Raw genomic sequence first — 19,774 nt, 5'->3', positions numbered from 1 at the left:
AGTTGGATTAGCAGATAATTTGGAATCCGTTATATCATCACAGTAGGACTTGGACAGCAGACAGGCTTGGGCAGACTTGTGGCAGATGAAGTTTAATGTCAGTAAATGTAAATCATGATGTGAAAATGTTAGGTTTGAATACACAATGGGCGGTCTGAAAATCGAGAGTCCACCTTATGAGAAGGATTTAGGAGTCGTAGACATTAACTGCCAGTCAGTGTTCAGAAGTCATTAAGAAGGCTAACAGACTGTCAGGTTATATAGCGCCTTGACGTGTGCATTACAAGTCACAGGAGGTTCTGCTCAAGTCTTCATAACACACTGGTGAGGCCTCATCTGGAGTCCTGTGTGCAGTTTGGGTCTCCAGGCTACAAAAAGGACAGAGCAGAACTAGAGAAGGTCCAGAGAAGAGCGACGAGGCTGATTCAGGGGCTACAGGGGGTGAGTGATGAGGAAAGATTACAAGAGCTGAGCCTTTGCAGTTCAAGAAAAAGAAGATTAAGAGGAGACTTGAGTGAAGTGAAGTGTTTGAGTTTATGAATGAAACTAGTCCAGTGGATCGAGACGGTGACTTTAAAATGAGTTCATCAAGGACACGGGGACACAGCTGGAAACTTGTGAAGGGGAAATTTCACAAAAATATTAGGAAGTTTCTCTTTATGCAGAGAACCGCAGACAGCTGAAATAAGAGACCAAGTAGTGTGGTAGACAGGAGGACTTGAGGGACCTTCAGAACTCAACTTGATGTTCTTTTAGAAGAATGGAGTGGAGAGGACTGACGAGCTTTGTTGGGCCAAGTGGCCAGTTCTTGTCCAGATTGTTCAAATGTCTGATTCATTTCAAATCTACTTTTGACAAAGGGCGCAATGTAAAATCAACACTGGGACCATCCAATATACTTTACTAAAAGGCACTATATAAAGTGTGGTTGGACAGCCTGGGGCCCTTACCCAGCCGGGACACCGAGAGAGGATTTTCAAGACCGTTTCTTCCCTCGGACCGACAGAGGGCAGCTCCCTTGGTGTTCAGTGGGGCCACGGGTCATGAGAGTGGGGGGCACATATACATTTGCAGGGCCCTATTTGGCAGCACTGACGCCACTCCTGGGGCTACTCGCCAACAGTCGGCGGTCAGAGTCGAGAGGAGGAAGGACAATGCCTGTGTGGAGGACTGTGCCTTGTCTGCTGTGATGGCGACTGAATAAATAAAGTGCGTGTTGTGTGCTGAACTGTGTCAGGGTTTAGCGTGGCTGTATGCACCCGGGCATCTCAAAAGGTAATGTTGCTATTCCTGGTGGTTTGCTGTGCCACATTTGCTAAAAGGCGCTATATAAAGGTGATGCAGCTAGGCACAGTGCTTTGTCAAATTATTCTCCTAATTAGCCCCTTATGAGGCTCTGGAGGCACTGAGGTCACATCCGAGGTTTCCCGAGGCTGGCAAAACATCCCAAGCTGGTAGTTTAACTTGTGATTCACATGAAGCGGCTTTAATTATTTTCTTTTTTCAGTCTGTTGTTTATGCTTCCTCAACGAAAACAACAGCCGAGTAAAATGTGAACTTCTTATTTTAACTGCGGCCATGAGATCCTCCCAGAAAGTCTTATTTGGTCCTTCCCAGGACCATCCTGCATGTTGAGGAGGGCTGCTATTGCGACAGGCTCTGCTTTTAGCCCTCTGAAAGGATTCAATAGAGAAGAAGAAAAAAAAAAAAAGAAAAATAGTAAACTTAAGCCTTTTAAAAAAAAAAATAATAATAATGTTGTGTAAGTCCCACAGACAAAACCACAAGATATCTCCCTCCCTGGCGGCTACGAAAACAAGAGTGGCACGCTGGCCAAACGCGTCCCTGGGGAAAGAAAGACGGCTTGTCTTCTAGCGTCTAATTATGTCGTGTTCTCTGAGGACACTCGGATTCCATCTTCTGAAAATAACCGATCTGCAGCTCCACGGCCACAGCTTGAGGATTTCTGCCTTTTGAACGCATTTCTGCAGGACCCAGACTGGTGCGTGTGTGTTTTTAAACTCTCCAGATGCCACACAGGAGACCACCGGACCAGACCCGTCCTGTCCCCTCCATGTTCATGAGCTGCCATCTGTAACTCATTAACTTAACGAGGAGTGACTGAAATTTATAAAACATGGGCGATGATGTTTGGATGAAATGGATATTTGCAAAACATTTCTCCGCGAGCGAGATTATAGGACAAAAGAAAGACAATTTCCAGTTTTTATACCGTATATACTCACGGATAAGTCAGGACTTGGTTTTAGAGTGTAATTTCTGGTGTTTTATAATGTCGGTCGTGTAAGTCGAATATGGAAAACTCCCGCTATTGGTCCAAGAGACTGTGATATGCTAATGCCCACCTGAGAGAGGAACCACGGGGCACACAACCTTTTTGTGTTTTTCTCTGTCTTGTGCCTACGTGACCACACGGTGATACCCAAATATTCAGAAGCGACGTTTGCACTGTTTTGTGTTTTTTGTATCTCACACCCTCCCTCATACACTTTTATCGTAAGAGCATCCCGTATCTACGATGGAGTGTTCGAACAGAAGAAAATATGAAGCTGGTTTTAAATTAAAAGTCGTTGAAGTAGCGAAAGAAATTGGTAACTGCGCTGCTGCAACAAAAGTCGATGCGTCTGAGAAACTGATGAGAGACTGGAGGAGGTAAGAAGATGTAAAAAAAAAAACAATTAAGTGTCGCATTTCTGAACGGGCTGTGGTGGGTTGGCACCCTGCCCAGGATTGGTTCCTGCCTTGTGCCCTGTGTTGGCTGGGATTGACTCCAGCAGACCCCCGTGACCCTGTAGTTAGGATTCAGCGGGTTGGAAAATGGATGGATGGATGGATTTTTGAGCGGGCGTATAAGTCGGGGTCTGATTTTCTGATCGATTTTTCAGGTTTCACGACCCAACTTTTATGTGAGTATATACGGTAATAATAATGATTGGATGGTCTTTACCTCCATATTGCACAGGTAATCCATCAACTCAACTCAGTAACTCAATTAGTGCATGCAATGAATTTCCTAGGCCCACACCCGCGGTCCTCTCACCTCTCATTCGTGTGAATGCTTTTGTCAGACACACTTCCTGCACTCTCAGCTCTTATAAAGTTTAACGTTTTTCTCACTTTAAGTTCCCATTTAAAGAAGACGTATTATGTCCAAATCTCATTGAAGAATTTCATCCCGAAGGGTTATCAACAGAAGAAATGAGTACACGGGCAATCCTAGCACCGAGAAACGATGAAGTCAAACGAATTAACGTGAAAATTGTCGATCGGTTACACGGCAAACTGGTTAAATGCGAATCAATAGACTCTGCTGAAACAGTTGGTGGTGATGGTGCGGAAGATGAAAACATCGACTTACAATATCATGAAGAACATCTACAACCGTTAACACCATCCGGTCTTCCATCGGCCGAATTACTGTAGAAAGAAGGACGTATCGTAATGTTATTGTGTAATTTAGGTCTGAGTGATGAGCTGTGCAATACGACAAGATTAGTTGTATTCAAAACAATTCTGACATGTAAAATTTGAACAGGCGACAGGAAAGGTAATGTAGTACATCATCAGGGGGTAACATGAGACACCAAAGGAGATCTCGATATGCCAGTCGTATTAAAACGTTTACAGTTTTCCGTTAGAACAGCTTGTGCTACGACAATTAACAAATCACAGGGACAAACATTCAAAAAAGTCGGTTTATTTCTTAGAGAGAAAGAAACGAAATTCACTCACGGGCAGTTAGACGTTGTGTTGTCACGATGAAAGTCCAAACACAGAATCAAAATTCAATGTGATATTGATAAAATTAAAAAAAAAAGGTTACTGAAGTTTTACAGTAAAAGTGTAAGTTTAAAAAGTATTTGTGTGTTAATTTCAAAGCCAAACTGAATGAAAACGTATAACGTAATGAGTACCTCTAGCAAAATATGAAACATAATTTTCTTTCAATTTATTACTTTTTACTGTTTTTTACTATGGTTCATTACTCGCTGTAATGTAAAAATTTACTGCATAAATAAATATGTAACAATTAGATAGATAGATAGATAGATAGATAGATAGATAGATAGATAGATAGATAGATAGATAGATACGAAAGGCACTATATGATAGATAGATAGATAGATGGATAGATAGATAGATAGATAGATAGATAGATAGATAGATGTGAAAGGCACTATATAATAGATAGATAGATAGATAGATAGATAGATAGATATGAAAGGCACTATATAATAGATAGATAGATAGATAGATAGATAGATAGATAGATAGATGTGAAAGGCACTATATAATAGATGGATAGATAGATAGATAGATAGATAGATAGATAGATAGATAGATAGATAGATAGATAGATAGATGTGAAAGGCACTATATAATAGATAGATAGATAGATAGATAGATAGATAGATAGATAGATAGATAGATAGATAGATAGATAGATAGATACTTTATTAATCCCAAGGGGAAATTAACATAATCCAGCAGCAGTATACTGATAAAAACAAACAATCTTACATTAAATAGAAATAAAATGCATGTAAAAGCAGACAATAACTTTGAGTAATGTTAGCATTTACTCCCCCGGGTGGAATTGAAGAGTCGCATAGTGTGATGGAGGAACGATCTCCTCAGTCTGTCAGTGGAGCAGGACGGTGACAGCAAGTCTGTCACTGAAGCTACTCCTCTGTCTGGAGATGACACTGTTAATGGATGCAGTGGATTCTTCATGATTGACAGGAGTTTGCTTAATGCCCGTCGCTCTGTCACAGATGTTAAACTGTCCAACTTTACTCCTACAATGGAGCCTGCCTTCTTAACAAGTTTGTCCAGGCGTGAGGCGTCTTTCATCTTTATGCTGCGTAGAAGAGGGCACTCGCCACAACCATGTAAATAACAATTTGTTTAAATTGTACATCCGCTTTGCCATACGCGAGTGACAGATCCACGAAGAGGCTAGCGTGTAGCCCCCGCTCGGGGGTTAGCGAGCAAAGCAAGCAGGGGGGAGAGCCCCCCAGTATATAAACTGAAAATTTATATACATAATTTATATATATACATATATATATATATACACACATTGTGGACTGGGACCCGGACACAGGCAGACGGACAACATAATTCCACCACACACTATTTATTTACAACTATTATATACAAATTTAACGTGCACACAAACCCCAGTGCCTCTTGCACCGATTCCCCCAATGTCCAGGCCACACAGTTTCTCTGCCTTTCTCTTGACCGCCTCCCGTCCTCTCTCCAGTTCTGTCCTCTTCCACCCAACATCCACTGCTGACTGGAGGGAGGCGGCCCCTTAAATGGGAACCCGGATGGGCTCCAGCTGCTTCCCGGCAATCAGTCCTGGCCACACCCCAGTGTGGCGGAAGTGCCAGCTGCGCACCCGGAAGCCGTCCGGGTGTCCCCTGTCGTCTTCCCCCCAGCACTTCCTAGTGTGGTGGAAGTGCTGGACTCCAGGGTTCCTCAGGTACCAGGGCACCGCCTGGCGGTGGCGACGGGCCCCTACAGGGCAATTACTTTTTCACATAGGGCCATGTAGGTTTGGATTTTTTTTTCTCCATAAATAATAAACACCATCATTTAAAAACTGCATTTTGTGTTGACTTGTGTTATATTTGACTAATGGTTAAATGTGTTTGATGATCAGAAACATTTTGTGTGACAAACATGCAAAAGAATAAGAAATCAGGAAGGGGGCAAATAGTTTTTCACACCACTGTATATACAGTATATATATATATATATATATATATATATATATATATATATAAACAGGGTGAGTCAAAATTATGTTAACACTAATGGTACTGCTATGTATTTACTTAAATTGCCCACAAATATTGTATTAATGTGCCACATATGGTACGTGTGTTGAACGTGATGGCGAGACATGGCTGTAAATCATCTTGCACATATGAAGTATGTTTTGTGAGTAAATGACTTCCGCCATTCAAATATTAATATCATTTTGACTCACCCTGTATATACTGTGAACATTAGGGGGCGCTGCAGCACCCCAAACACAGACTCCCAAACACCAAAGCCAGGTTCAAACAATTGATTTCTTTTGTACACAATACCTTCACAAAATCGTTCATAACTCATAATCTGAGGCCATGCCCTTTCGAATCTCCCTGTACGACTTTTTGTTTTCAACCGTCACATACCTCATACTCATACAGTGGATTTAAAAAGTGCTGAGACCCCCTTACTTTCTGCATACTTTATTATGCTGCAGATTACATTCTAACTGGATACATTTGCCATTTGTGCCCATTAATCTGCACTCAGTAAGCCATAATGGACGAGGAGAAAACTTGTTTTCAGAAGGGTCAGCAAAATCACTAAAAACCAAAAACTGAAATCTCTCATTCATAAAAATATTTAAACATTTAAGTCAGTAATTCAAGCTTTGAGTCTTCTGGGTAAGTCTCTAGCAGCTTGGCACTCCTTGATTTGGGCAGTGCATCCCATTCTTCCTGGCAGATCCTCTCCAGTTCTGTAGGACTGGATGGTAAGCTGCCATCTTCAGGGCTCTCCAAAGTAAGTTTCCGACCCAGCAGGGAAACTGTAATTGAAGGACCACTGGAGTGGATTTGCAACCCAGCCAGGATGTTCCTTAATTCCTATCCCAGTCAGGATGAATGAATAATGGATGGACTGGGGAAGGATGGATATTGTGAAGAATTCGTCCCCCAGCGTGACAGGTGGCAGTGTTCTTCTTGATTGTTCCCAATTTCAGGGTTGCCTGAGAATTGTCGTGTGGAAGGGCAACCCCGTTAGGGTGCCCCGAGTGCCACCAGGGGTGTTTGTGGGAAAAAGACTTTCTTTCTTCATGCAGCTTCCATGTGGCCCAGAAGTGTTTTGGCACACTATATTGTGGCTTTGGAAGAACTCCAAGGGTCCCACACAAAAGGAGCCATCCTGCCTTCATCCAGGTAAGTCAGAGTCGAGAGGAAGAGGACAACACTTACAAAGGAGGAGTGGAAGGAGAAGGCGAAGAAAAGCTTGGGGTGCTGCTGGAAGAGGTGTTGGTGAGGCGCTTACTCTGTAGTCTGAATGGGAATCCCAATGTTCCTGGGCAGTGACGTTGACACTCAGGCTGTCAACATGAGGAGTAAAACTCTCTGAGGTCATGAAATATCCCTGGGCATCCTTCATAAAAAGCAGGGGGTATCCTGATGTTCAGGCTAAATTGCCCACCATGGCTTAGTCATTCTGGCCACCTAATCATCCCCTGTCTCTAACTGGCTCTCTCACCACCTAACAGCTCATGTGTGGTGAGTGTACTGGCATAATAATGGCAGCCATCACATCATCCAAGTGGATGCCACACGTTAGAGGTGCTTGAAGTGGCTAACTGCTCACTTTGTAGAAAAGCGCTGTATAAATGTCAAGAATTATTATTATTATTGCTAGAATAAATATTGAATTAATCATACTGTGCTGGACTAAAGCAAGCCTGGCAAGGTGCTGACTGTTTACAGACGGTGTTTGGTTGAGTCGAGCCTGGTTTTTTGGGCCTTGGGGGCTCCTGGTGGTCACGCCACACATGTTCTGTGGAGTTCAAGCGTGGGCCTTGGCCGGGCCACTCAACGACCTACAGACTTGTCCCCAAGCCACTCCAGTGCTGTGGGCTTCAGGTCATCATTGGGCTGAAAGGTGAGCCGTCGCCCCACTCTGAGGTGGCACACACTCTGGAGCAGGTTTCCTTCAAGGTCCTCTTTGTATTTTGTTTTTATCCTTCCGTCAGTTCTGACCCGTCTCCCTATATGTGCCATCAGCTACCACCACATGACAAAACATTCTCCATCCAAAGTCATTTCGCCATCACAGGGGTCCAGGGGGCTTATTCAGACAACAGCCAGAGCAATGACATTCACCCAGAGTTTCAATTCAAAATTGCCAAACAATACAACAGAGGCACTTTTTAGAAAGAGTGAACAAAACTCCCCACAGGTAACGACGACTCCCCTCAATGTTCATGCCCAGGGCCCTGAACCCCTCAGGCAGCAGTGCCAGCCACTGCACCACCTTGCTTTGACAGTACACTAACTTGGATTCCCACCCCGGGTAGGTTGGGGTTAACACAGGGGGAGTCCAGCAGGGTCACTTCACTGACCAGCTACTCAGGAATGTTAGCAAAGTTGGATGCAGCATATGCGACAATTGAATTTTTCATCTTTGTTTCTTCTCATTGCATATTCCACCCAAAAGAAGCAGGCAATTGTTAGCGCCTTACAAAGCTTACATTTATTTATATGATGACGGCGTATGTTTAGGAAGGCACTTGCAATGTAAATGGCCTCTTGCGGACAAAAGCTGCTTTGTCACTACATGTCCAGCACAATACAAAAGCGGCACAGCGTGACCAGTCCATGCCATGCCATTCTGAACGCAGGTCTTACGAAGCTCTCGAAGTTTAACTCAATTCATGCTTGTTTTCATTTTATTCTAGGCATGCGATTAACAAAACAGGACATTTGTATCTTCCCGAACACTAAACGAAGAATCAGTTATAATAATGTATACTATATAGTGTCTCTTACAGTCAAGACGCTAGACATTAACACCCTACATTGGCAGGATGTTCTCCGGCAGTGAGGCTGAAGTGGTTAAGGGCTTGGACTTCGGACCCTGAGGCTGTGCGCTCAAATCCCACTACTGACACCATGTGACTGTGACAATGCCGGTCCCCTACAGACTCCCTCTTCCCACATGGGAGTCTGCTGAACCAACACTGTCGATAGTTATGACTGAGATGAGCGAGCTGACAAATGAGGACAATTCTCTGATGACGGTGGAAAAACAGTCAAAAAAGTCTCCATTGTGCAGTGTTCTAAAAACAGTACATAAATAAATCCATAACATCATTATGAAAAGTGGGGATAAAAATCAAGAAATAAATCCATTAAAAATCAGAGGTTAAAAATGCAGCCCACCTCCTTCTCTTTCTCTCCGGCTCACCCATTGCTCGCGTAGCCGGCAGAGAACTCAGCAGCCACGAGCTCCATCATGCCGACCCCCATCTTGGCTGCCTCCAGGCATCACGGCCAGACTGCCCTTCTTCCTTCGCGCTCACTTGGTTGCACATCGGAAGCCTAGGGAGGGCACCTGCCTTGCTTGCCACACTCCACCCGACTATTCAGTGGGGCGAACTAGCCTAGAGCGCCACAGCCAACGCTCCTTCACGGGACCCAGGCTTGTACTGCCTCCTCCTTCCAGGTGGCCTGATCGTCCTTCCAAGACTGCCTTCGCGTCTTTTAACCTCTTTCTTTCCTTTCTATCTTTTTCCATTTCTTTGATTCCTCTTCCTCTCTCCTTTTGTGCTGGCCAGTATATATACACACTTGCCTCCGTGGGCGCAGCGCGTTAATCACCCGCTGCAGGAAGCCAATGAAGCAATTGAGAACGATCTCACCCGCATGTGCAGTTGTCAGTTATAATCATCAAAATTAAAAGAAATAAACATTTGAAATACATCAGTCTGTGTGTAATGAATGAATCTAATATACAAGTTTCACTTTTTGAATGGAATTACTGAAATAAATCAACTTTGTCATGATATTCTAGTTTAATGACCGGCAGCTGTATCTTGTTTGTCTAAGCTCATAAATACCTAAAACACTGAGCAGTTGTGTTTTAGCCCCCTTTTACTTCTGTAAGAAGTTGTTTCATGTGATGCTACTTGTGCCGTTTCACTCTCTGCAGCTGCTGTTGTTAACCCAAACCCCCACATCACCTTCATTATCCTCTTCGGCTGAGCTCTGCTCTTCTACAATTTCCTTCTCACAACATTCATGATCTTACGGCGTCAGAAGTGTCCCTCTGCAGTGCACTGGGTCTCCCTTTGACTCCTAGTCTGCTATCAACAAAGGGGGGGCTCTTTCAAGGGCTTTCTGTGCTGAGAAGTGCTCAACATTTCTTTTATTATCTCTTATCACACACGTGCCCATGGGAGGCGGCTGAAGGGCTCACAAAGGGATAATTCCGTGCCAGGCCAGGGGGTGGCAGAGTGCACTGTTCCTTCCTCTTTTTCATCGGCACACCAACTACTCGAGGATGTCACTTCCAGGTTCTGGCCCCAATGACATCACTTCCAGTTCTGGCCCCGATGACACCACTACCGGTTCCTGCCCCGATGACATCACTTCCCCTGTCCAGCTTTAAAACTGCCATGTTTGCCTGTCATTTTTGTTCTATAGTTGGACTGAAGTCTGTGGAGATCTGTTGTTCACGGAACCAAACCTTTATCTTTGGCAGCCTAATTCAAGTATATGGCGGCTGCCCCCAAACCTCTTTCTGTGTCTATCCAATCCTTTCACACTCTCTAAACTTGTAAAATGGCTACATAAACAGTAACATGACAGAAACGCAGCTGTAATGAACATAGAAAGATGCAATGAAATCCTGAAAGATGCACATTTTATTCAAGCCCTGTGTACAAACAGAGCTCTTAAGAGGCACATGTAAAAAAAACTAACACTTTATAGCATTTGGGGTCACTAGCGACCCTATATGTGCTAGATGAATAAATGATCATAATAAAATAATTTCAAACTCTTTTACCATATATTTGGTAGTAATTTGGTGCAGAGGAAATGAATAAAGCACACCTCACACGCACTTTATCAAATGACCCCGTGAGAGCTGTAAACATGACACTGCGGGTCACTAGCGACCTAAGATATATATATATATATATTTACAAAGGTTAAGTCAAGGAAGGAAGGCTAAAACAGAAGAAAAATTATCACGCTTACATATGCCCGACAAAAGTCCAGCCACAGCGTTTTAGAGCAGTTGTAGATGAGAAAGGGTTTGCTGGGTAACCCCAGTGTATACAGTAATGAGTTACAGTAGTCCAATGGCGAAGAAATAAAGGCGTGAGTCACAGTTTGAAGATTAGCAAACAGACATAAAGGGCTTAATCTATACTAATAAAAGGCAAAGCCCTCACTGACTCATCACTAATTCTCCAACTTCCCGTGTAGGTAGAAGGCTGAAATTTGGCAGGCTCATTCCTTACAGCTTACTTACAAAAGTTAAGCAGGTTTCATTTCGAAATTCTACGCGTAACGGTCATAACTGAAACCTAATTACGTACATATATATATGGCCATAGCCTGCAGCTCGGTCGCCGTGTGAGGCGGAGTTGCGTCCCTCATCGTCACGCCTCCCACATAATTGAGTGCCTGCCCATATAAGGCCGTCTGTCAGCAGCAATCCAATAGACAGGCTGCCGCTAAATATTCGCTGATGAAGGACTGTGCTTATGCAAACGAAGATGAGATGGTCAGGGATAGAATAGTGTTTGGCACAAACTCAGCGAAAGTGTGAGAGAAACGTTTAAGTGCCGGGTCTGAGCTAACATTAAATAAAGCCGTGGACATCGCGAGATCGCACGAGATAGCACAAGCACAGCTGAGAACCTTCGATGCATGTACTCCGAGTGGCTCACGTGAACTGACTTTGCAGGAATGGGAAAGGTAAACCCGTGCATGCAGTGTGTGATGTCTCAGATAAAGAGGAAGACAAGCTGCTTATTGATGCAGTAAGAAAGGAACAACCCTCTGATGCTGAACAAGCCTTTGTAGACACATCAATAGGAAAGCAAGGTGTAAAGCTTAAGTTTAAATTAAGTTCATAGACACGCTGCCGCTAAATATTCGCAGGCAAATCCACAACTTAATACAGGGAATGCCTGTTAAACATCTTAGACTCACGAGTACCGATTTGGGTAGTGAACACTACGATGAATGAAACCTGTTATCTTTACAACGGTTGACCAACACGGAATGTAACTTCAACACAACACATCCTCCAAATACGAACCTGATTGAAAGAAATAATGATAATCAACTCCTTGATGACAGCAACACTCATAACAGTCACAAAACAATTACATTGACAATCATGTTACGTTATTTTTAAAATGTTTCCTTTTCTTTTTCATAACTTCTTTAACAAACTACTTCTCCGCTGCGAAGTGCGGGTATTTTGCTAGTGTTAGATAAAACTCGTAGATGGAAAAAACGGGCTCTCATAACAGAATTTATATGTTCATCCAATTTGAGGTTACTATCAAATATCACACCTACATTCCTGGCACACAGTTTAATCTACGGTGCCAGCGGACCAAGATTACAATTGTAGACACTATGGAGATCAGGGAGCCCAAACATCATAGTTTTGGTTTTCTTTATATTAAAATCAAGAAACTTTAACAACATCCAAGACTTGATGTCTTCCACACAATTCAATAAGGACTTAAGGAGTGTCATCAGCATTAACAGTGGAAAGACATACCATATTTTTAAAGACAGACCCTAAGAGGAGCACGTATAATGAGAATAACATGAGAGCCAGACAGGACTTGGGGGATCCCACCAGTGAGAGGCACTGAAGAGGAGCAGCAGCCCACAAAGCATATGGTGCCAGTCAGACAGGACCTGAACCAAGTAAGGGCAGCATCCTGAATGCCAATACCTCGCTCAAGACAATAAGGTTACAGAATAAGGATGTCATGGTCCACCGTGTTGAAAGCTGCAGTGAGGTCTAAGAGCCTAAGGAGTGCAGACTCTCCAAATCCAGCTACTAATAAGAGGTCATTAAAGACGTTTACAGTAAAAGAGCAGATTCAGTGCTGTGATGAGCTACAAAGCCAGACTGGGTTATTTCACCAATGACATTTCTCTCCAAAAAAGGCCTGGAAAGGCAGAAGAACAGCTTTCTCCAGGATCTTAGAGAGAAGTGGCAATGTAGATAAAGGCCTAAAGTTCAAAAGAAATGTAGGATCCAGATTTGGCTTTAATCCCTGAGCCTCACAATCAAAAAGAAAGATGGGTGCAATCCTATCAGGGGCTCTCCTCCAAGGAAAACAAAGACCACACAGTGTGAGCCTGTCGTTCATGGCGTGACTTAACGTTTTACGTCTAAAAACTTCCACTCTTGCACTCTGCTATTTGCAAGGTTAGGCCAGTTAATGCTCATTTCTGATCCTACTTGACGCATGTTACGTCCTTGGAGTTTTTCTAAAATCTATAATGATTTGCCTTTTTCACTTCCTCGTATGCATGGTACAGAGAACGTTTAGGAATCTTGAAAAGATGCGACCTCGAGATTTTGATGAATCTCGACGTTTTAGACCTTCCTGAGTCTGTAAATACCATTTTTGGAATTATGTGCGTCTGTGTGTAAATACGATAAGTCGAAAACGCTTTGACCTCGGTCAGTGAGATTTGTACACCTGCTTTATATCAAAAATAAGGAATCCTATCAACTTCTGGACCACTTTTGCTGACCAGATGTCGTACTTTAATTGAATACGTTTGTGAATTTTCAAGTAAACTATTGTTACAATTACAGACAGATGATTCACATTTTGTGTGGGCATTAAAAATGACAAAGAAAAAATTGATCAGAAATCTGAGAAAAACCGCGCAACCAGAAGTGGTACATCAACTGAATTTTCAAGTAAACTATGGTTATAATTACAAATAGATGATTCAAATTTTGTATTGATATTTATAATGATAAAAAGCAAACAGATATGAAATTTGAAAAAAAATACTCAACTGGAAGTAGCATTTTATTTAAACAATTATCCAATTTTTTTATATCATAGAAATATAAATGTGTACACGATATTAAAAACTGTATCCAATATAACGCATATTCTTTCAATAACTATTATTAATGTTATTTAAATTTACACATCACCAGTTTAACAATAACGTGTAAACACTGAACATGCCATGTAATGGGACAATAAGCTGCTACGCCCCCATTGTGTTCCTGGTAATACATTTCATTTAATATTTTTTTTTAATTTCCACCATCATTATCATAATTAAATATAGCTAAAATGCAGTTTTACGTATAGCAATTTACTGCAACAGATATTACATAATCCTAACACTTTTTCTATGTTTTTAGGCGACTGTAACTCTTTTTACTTTGCACGTAATCGCGGTAATGCTCATGCAGTCATGAAAAAAAATCCACCACTGTTTTCGACCTCCCCAAGTGCGAAAATATCATTTTAATATAAATTTTTGATTATAAAAAGAGATAACTGATTGTGTGTCAATATTATCAATTAGTTATGATGAGAAACAAAGAGATATGATGTCTGAGAACCCCCCGTGACCATTTGTTAGGATATAACGGGTTGGATAATGGATGGATGGACGGATGGATGGATGGCACAACTGGATGTGGTTCTGATGACCCTTTTTCTCTATCTCAGTAGGCCAGAAATTCGAGGGGAGCGTACTCCCGATTTTTACGTTAAGATACAAATTATTTTCCTCATACCACCCAACAAACTTCTGCACCTCCGTCTTATAGGCCGTGTCATCATTATTGATGATCAGACCCACCGCTGTTGTGTCATCCGCAGACTTGATGGTGGTATTTGAAGTGTAAGCGGGCACACAGTCATGAGTAAAGGAGGGGGCCGAGCACACACCCATGTGGCACCCCTGTGCTCAGCATGTGCACAAATCTACTACTACTGTACGTACATCTACTGTGAAAGGAATTACATGCAATAAACATTAACTGATTAAGTAACGCAGAGGTCCGTACCGCCACGTCATGCACCCAACATCCTGGGTTCAGATCCTGTGCCAGTATGAAGTCTGCATGTTCTCCTCGAGACTTTTCTCCAGGTATTCTCAAATTGGGAGTGAATGGGAAATGCCCTGAACCCAGTAGTGCTGGGATAGTCTGCAACTGGTTTAAGAATTATGGGATATCGGATGGCCTCAATCCATTCAACTGAAGTTTATCGTCCCAATTGGGAAGTTTGCATTGTCTGCAGGTTTTTGTTTGTTTTTTTTTTTTGTTTACACATTTAAAACGGAGCAAACCAGAAAGAAGCCAGCCATCTTATTCCACTGGGGCTCGCTGTGTCTGTCTGACATCTCTCACCAGTTTGTGCGGGCATCAGTAATTCTTAATAAGGTACACTAGATAGATAGATAGATAGATAGATAGATAGATAGATAGATAGATAGATAGATAGATAGATAGATAGATACTATACAGTGGTGTGAAAAACTATTTGCCCCTTCCTGATTTCTTATTCTTTTGCATGTTTGTCACACAAAATGTTTCTGATCATCAAACACATTTAACCATTAGTCAAATATAACACAAGTAAACACAAAATGCAGTTTTTAAATGATGGTTTTTATTATTTAGAGAGAGAAAAAATCCAAACCTACATGGCCCTGTGTGAAAAAGTAATTGCCCCCTTGTTAAAAAATCACCTAACTGTGGTGTATCACACCTGAGATCAATTTCCGTAGCCACCCCCAGGCCTGATTACTGCCACACCTGTTTCAATCAAGAAATCACTTAAATAGGAGCTGCCTGACACAGAGAAGTCGACCAAAAGCACCTCAAAAGCTAGACATCATGCCAAGATCCAAAGAAATTCAGGAACAAATGAGAACAGAAGTAATTGAGATCTATCAGTCTGGTAAAGGTTATAAAGCCATTTCTAAAGCTTTGGGACTCCAGTGAACCACAGTGAGAGCCATTATCCACAAATGGCAAAAACATGGAACAGTGGTGAACCTTCCCAGGAGTGGCCGGCCGACCAAAATGACCCCAAGAGCGCAGAGACGACTCATCCGAGAGGTCACAAAAGACCCCAGGACAACGTCTAAAGAACTGCAGGCCTCACTTGCCTCAATTAAGGTCAGTGTTCACGACTCCACCATAAGAAAGAGTCTGGGCAAAAACGGCCTGCATGGCAGATTTCCAAGACACAAACCACTGTTAAGCAAAAGAACATTAGGGCTTGTCTCAATTTTGCTAAGAAACATCTCAATGATTGCCAAGACTTTTGGGAAAATACCTTGTGGACTGATGAGACAAAAGTTGAACTTTTGGAAGGCAAATGTCCCGCTACATCTGGCGAAAAGGAACACAGCATTTCAGAAAAAGAACATCATACCAACAGTAAAATATGGTGGTGGTAGTGTGATGGTCTGGGGTTGTTTTGCTGCTTCAGGACCTGGAAGGCTTGCTGTGATAGATGGAACCATGAATTCCACTGTCTACCAAAAACCCTGAAGGAGAATGTCCGGCCATCTGCTCGTCAACTCAAGCTGAAGCGATCTTGGGTGCTGCAACAGGACAATGACCCAAAACACACCAGCAAATCCACCTCTGAATGGCTGAAGAAAAACAAAATGAAGACTTTGGAGTGGCCTAGTCAAAGTCCTGACCTGAATCCAATTGAGATGCTATGGCATGACCTTAAAAAGGCGGTTCATGCTAGAAAACCCTCAAATAAAGCTGAATTACAACAATTCTGCAAAGATGAGTGGGCCAAAATTCCTCCAGAGCGCTGGAAAAGACTCATTGCAAGTTATCGCAAACGCTTGATTGCAGTTATTGCTGCTAAGGGTGGCCCAACCAGTTATTAGGTTCAGGGGGCAATTACTTTTTCACACAGGGCCATATATGTAGGTTTGGATTTTTTCTCCCTAAATAATAAAACCATCATTTAAAAAATGCATTTTGTGTTTACTTGTGTTATATTTGACTAATGGTTAAATGTGTTTGATGATCAGAAACATTTTGTGTGACAAACATGCAAAAGAATAAGAAATCGGGAAGGGGGCAAATAGTTTTTCACACCACTGTATGCTGTGATAGATAGATAGATAGATAGATAGATAATCCGTTACTATTTCAAATATTCCTAAATGTGTTGTGTGTGATTACTGCACTTAAAATAAACCAAAGATTTGATCACAAAAAAATAGGCCAGCCATCAAACACCACTTTGTACCATAAATCAAACATAACAACAAACAGAATACTTAGGGTAAAATGTCAGAACGTACACATATTGCATATAAAATAAAGTAAACTCCCATTAAGACTCGACCAGGCATTGACAACAAAGATAACTGATCAGCCCACAAGCTACGCCGTTGATGTGAGCGGGTCTTAAAATGAATGGACAGATGAAGAGAAAGTGCTCTGTAATGGATATCACTGGGAAGGCGAATCGGTGAGGTTTAACACGGGCAGTGGGCTCATCCATGCAGGCCGTCCGGCCTCAGCCTCTGTAATGTGATGTGCTTTATTTATTCAGCACTTTGTCAGCATGCCCACTGCGAGAGGCACCACAATAAATAATTGGTGCTCAATCACAAAGCAGTGCATGATAAGTACACAATGTACCGGTGCCACACAAATATGATTTGTTTTCATTTTAAAATGCACGACAAACATGCTTGCCACCCATAAAAGGCCTTATCTTCTCTCTATATGTAAAAACGCCTGTCTGTATGTCTGTCCGCTTTTCACGAGAGGCCTATTTCACGAATTTAGATCGGATTTTTTTCTATAATTTGCTTCAACATTCTAGTTGATTTTGCGACTTCTCTCATTGCGCCAAGTGTCATCGTTCACTTGTGGTACCGATTTATTTGCGCAAATCTGAGAGAGACAAAGTGGGCTGAGAGGAGGGGGACAGGGTCGTCCTCAGTCACGCGCCAGCCTCAGGGTGTGTCCCTTACCTCCGCTTAGCTAGCGAATAAGAGAACAACTTAACAGATTTAAATCTGATCTTTAAAAAGAATTTGCTTGAACTTTCCAGTTGACTCTGCGCCTGCGGGACCAATTTATTTGTGCGAAGCCGAGAGACACGCAGCGGGCTGAGGGGGGGATAGGCAGGACCTCAGGGGTACAGAGCAGGGCAGGACCCTCCTCACTCCAGTGCCACCCTCTGTTCGAGTTGCTCTACCTCTCACCACGTGTTGGAGTGCACCTTACCTCCACTTTGCTAGCGATACCTATTTGTTCATCAGACATTATCATTTACAGATTGTTAAGGAGTAACGCTTGACATTTTTGAGAGACAGAGATCAGAGCTACATGTGTTTTCGAGGGTACCTACTCATTGGCAGAGATCTCACAGCCACGTGGGGGACGCTCTCCCGTCAGAGCTGAACAGGATCGGATACAGTGGCGACATTTAATGTTGGAGTGTACCTACCGTCTGCTTGGCCAGAGATACCTTGCCATCTTTTTACATTTTTGTCAAAGAGATCACAGCTACATTCTCACCCCTGATCTCAAAACCAAAAATATTGTACATCAGGAGACCATCGAATACGATAGCTATCAATATAAGTTATTCTCAATACAAATGATTACTTTTTTTTTTTTTTTTAATGATTTTTCAAGTTTCCTGTTTCTCTACTAAGCGGGCGAAGCCACGGGGGACAGGTAGTTTAAAATAAAGACTGACTTATTTGAGTCCCAGGAGCTGATTTAATCATCCAAATGTCACCTTCCAAGGCCTGCCGCAGCCGTAGAGCCATAATTCATCATTATTCAGTCATGTCACCGCAATGACTTCCCCTCTCTAATTGACTTTAATTTAATAGCATGGCGATTATGAGGAGAAGGATTTCATGAAATTGCACTTGTGTTGGCCTTCAAAACCAATAAGGCTCTGTAGAGTGAGCATGTCTCCCTTCCACTGGACGGTGTCGTCTCGTGCTGCATTTTCACACCATCTCCTGCAAATGAGGCCTGCTGCTGACCTGTGACACAAAATGTCTATAGGAGTCATAAGACAGCCTTATCATTCGCCATCACATCGTTCATCTAGCAGATCTCCAAATGCACCTCTTAAATACTGAGTCTCACGCGCTCACATGTCTAAAGACGTGTGCCATCATCAAGGGCCGTCATCAGTTGGAAAGCACGCTGTGCTCCCCTCCACTGGAATGAGATTTAAAGTAATGGAAGCAGAATCTGTATGTTTACAATGATAATTAAAATAGGCTGCTGTGCTCTTCACTGTTCTTCTTGTTTATAAAAATGATCTTCATGTACTGTGGACGAACTTGGTAGAAAACGGGAAATGCAAAACTGCAAGTGTCAAGTTTTCTATTAAATGTCAAAAATGTGTGATGGATGACCTAGAGAAGCAGGGGACCAGGAGAGGCAATTCCTTCACCAGGATGCAAGAGGGCAGCCATCCTGGATTGTGTGAGAGCCACAAAACTGGAAGGCTCGAGCTTCTGTGGGGATCCATGGCCACCACCAGGGGGCACCTGAAGGACTAAAAAGCCTTGGACCGCAGCACTTCCGCCACACCAGGAAGTGCTGCAGGGAGATCATCAGGGAGCACCTGGAGACATCACAAAAGGGGCAGCCTCACTCCATTCAGGGAGCCGGAGTCGGGTGGAAGAGGACGGAGGTTGCAGGAGTGGATTGGAGAGAGAGAGAAGTGGAGGACTGTGAGCTGTTATTATTGTGGTGGTTTGGGCACTGTGTGTACTGTGCTCTGCAAGAACTAAAAGTAAAACGTGTGGACATCTGGTGTCGTGTCTGTCTGTCAACCTTCTGTGGGGATCCGTGGCCACCACCAGGGGGCACCTGATGGACTAAGGAGCCTTGGACCGCAGCACTTCCGCCACACCAGGAGTTCATCAGGGAGCATCTGGAGAGATCTGGCGTCGTGTAAAATGCGTGGACATCTGGCGTCATGTCTGTCTGTGTCCGGTGCATCTTTCACAAATGATAGAATTCCAACCATAGAGCAAATATGGCAGTTTTATCGGGATTTCAATATATGAAAACATTTCGATATTTAAACCAAAATCCCAAAAGAGGAACAGCACAGCTCCCACTCTGGCTTCATTCTCTAAGTCTGCTTTTAACAAACTGGGCCCTTCATTACCTG

General features: G+C 42.8%; 1 protein-coding gene across 2 annotated transcripts in view; it reads right to left on the bottom strand.

The window, feature by feature from the left end:
* The window catches only part of kank4 (KN motif and ankyrin repeat domains 4), a 165,303-nt gene that overhangs the window by 70,277 nt on the left and 75,252 nt on the right, over positions 1-19,774 (bottom strand). The window lies entirely within an intron of this gene.

The sequence above is a fragment of the Polypterus senegalus genome, chromosome 14, assembly GCF_016835505.1.
Source record: "Polypterus senegalus isolate Bchr_013 chromosome 14, ASM1683550v1, whole genome shotgun sequence".
NCBI lineage: Eukaryota > Metazoa > Chordata > Cladistia > Polypteriformes > Polypteridae > Polypterus > Polypterus senegalus.
This window is presented reverse-complemented; position numbering and strand designations above follow the sequence as displayed.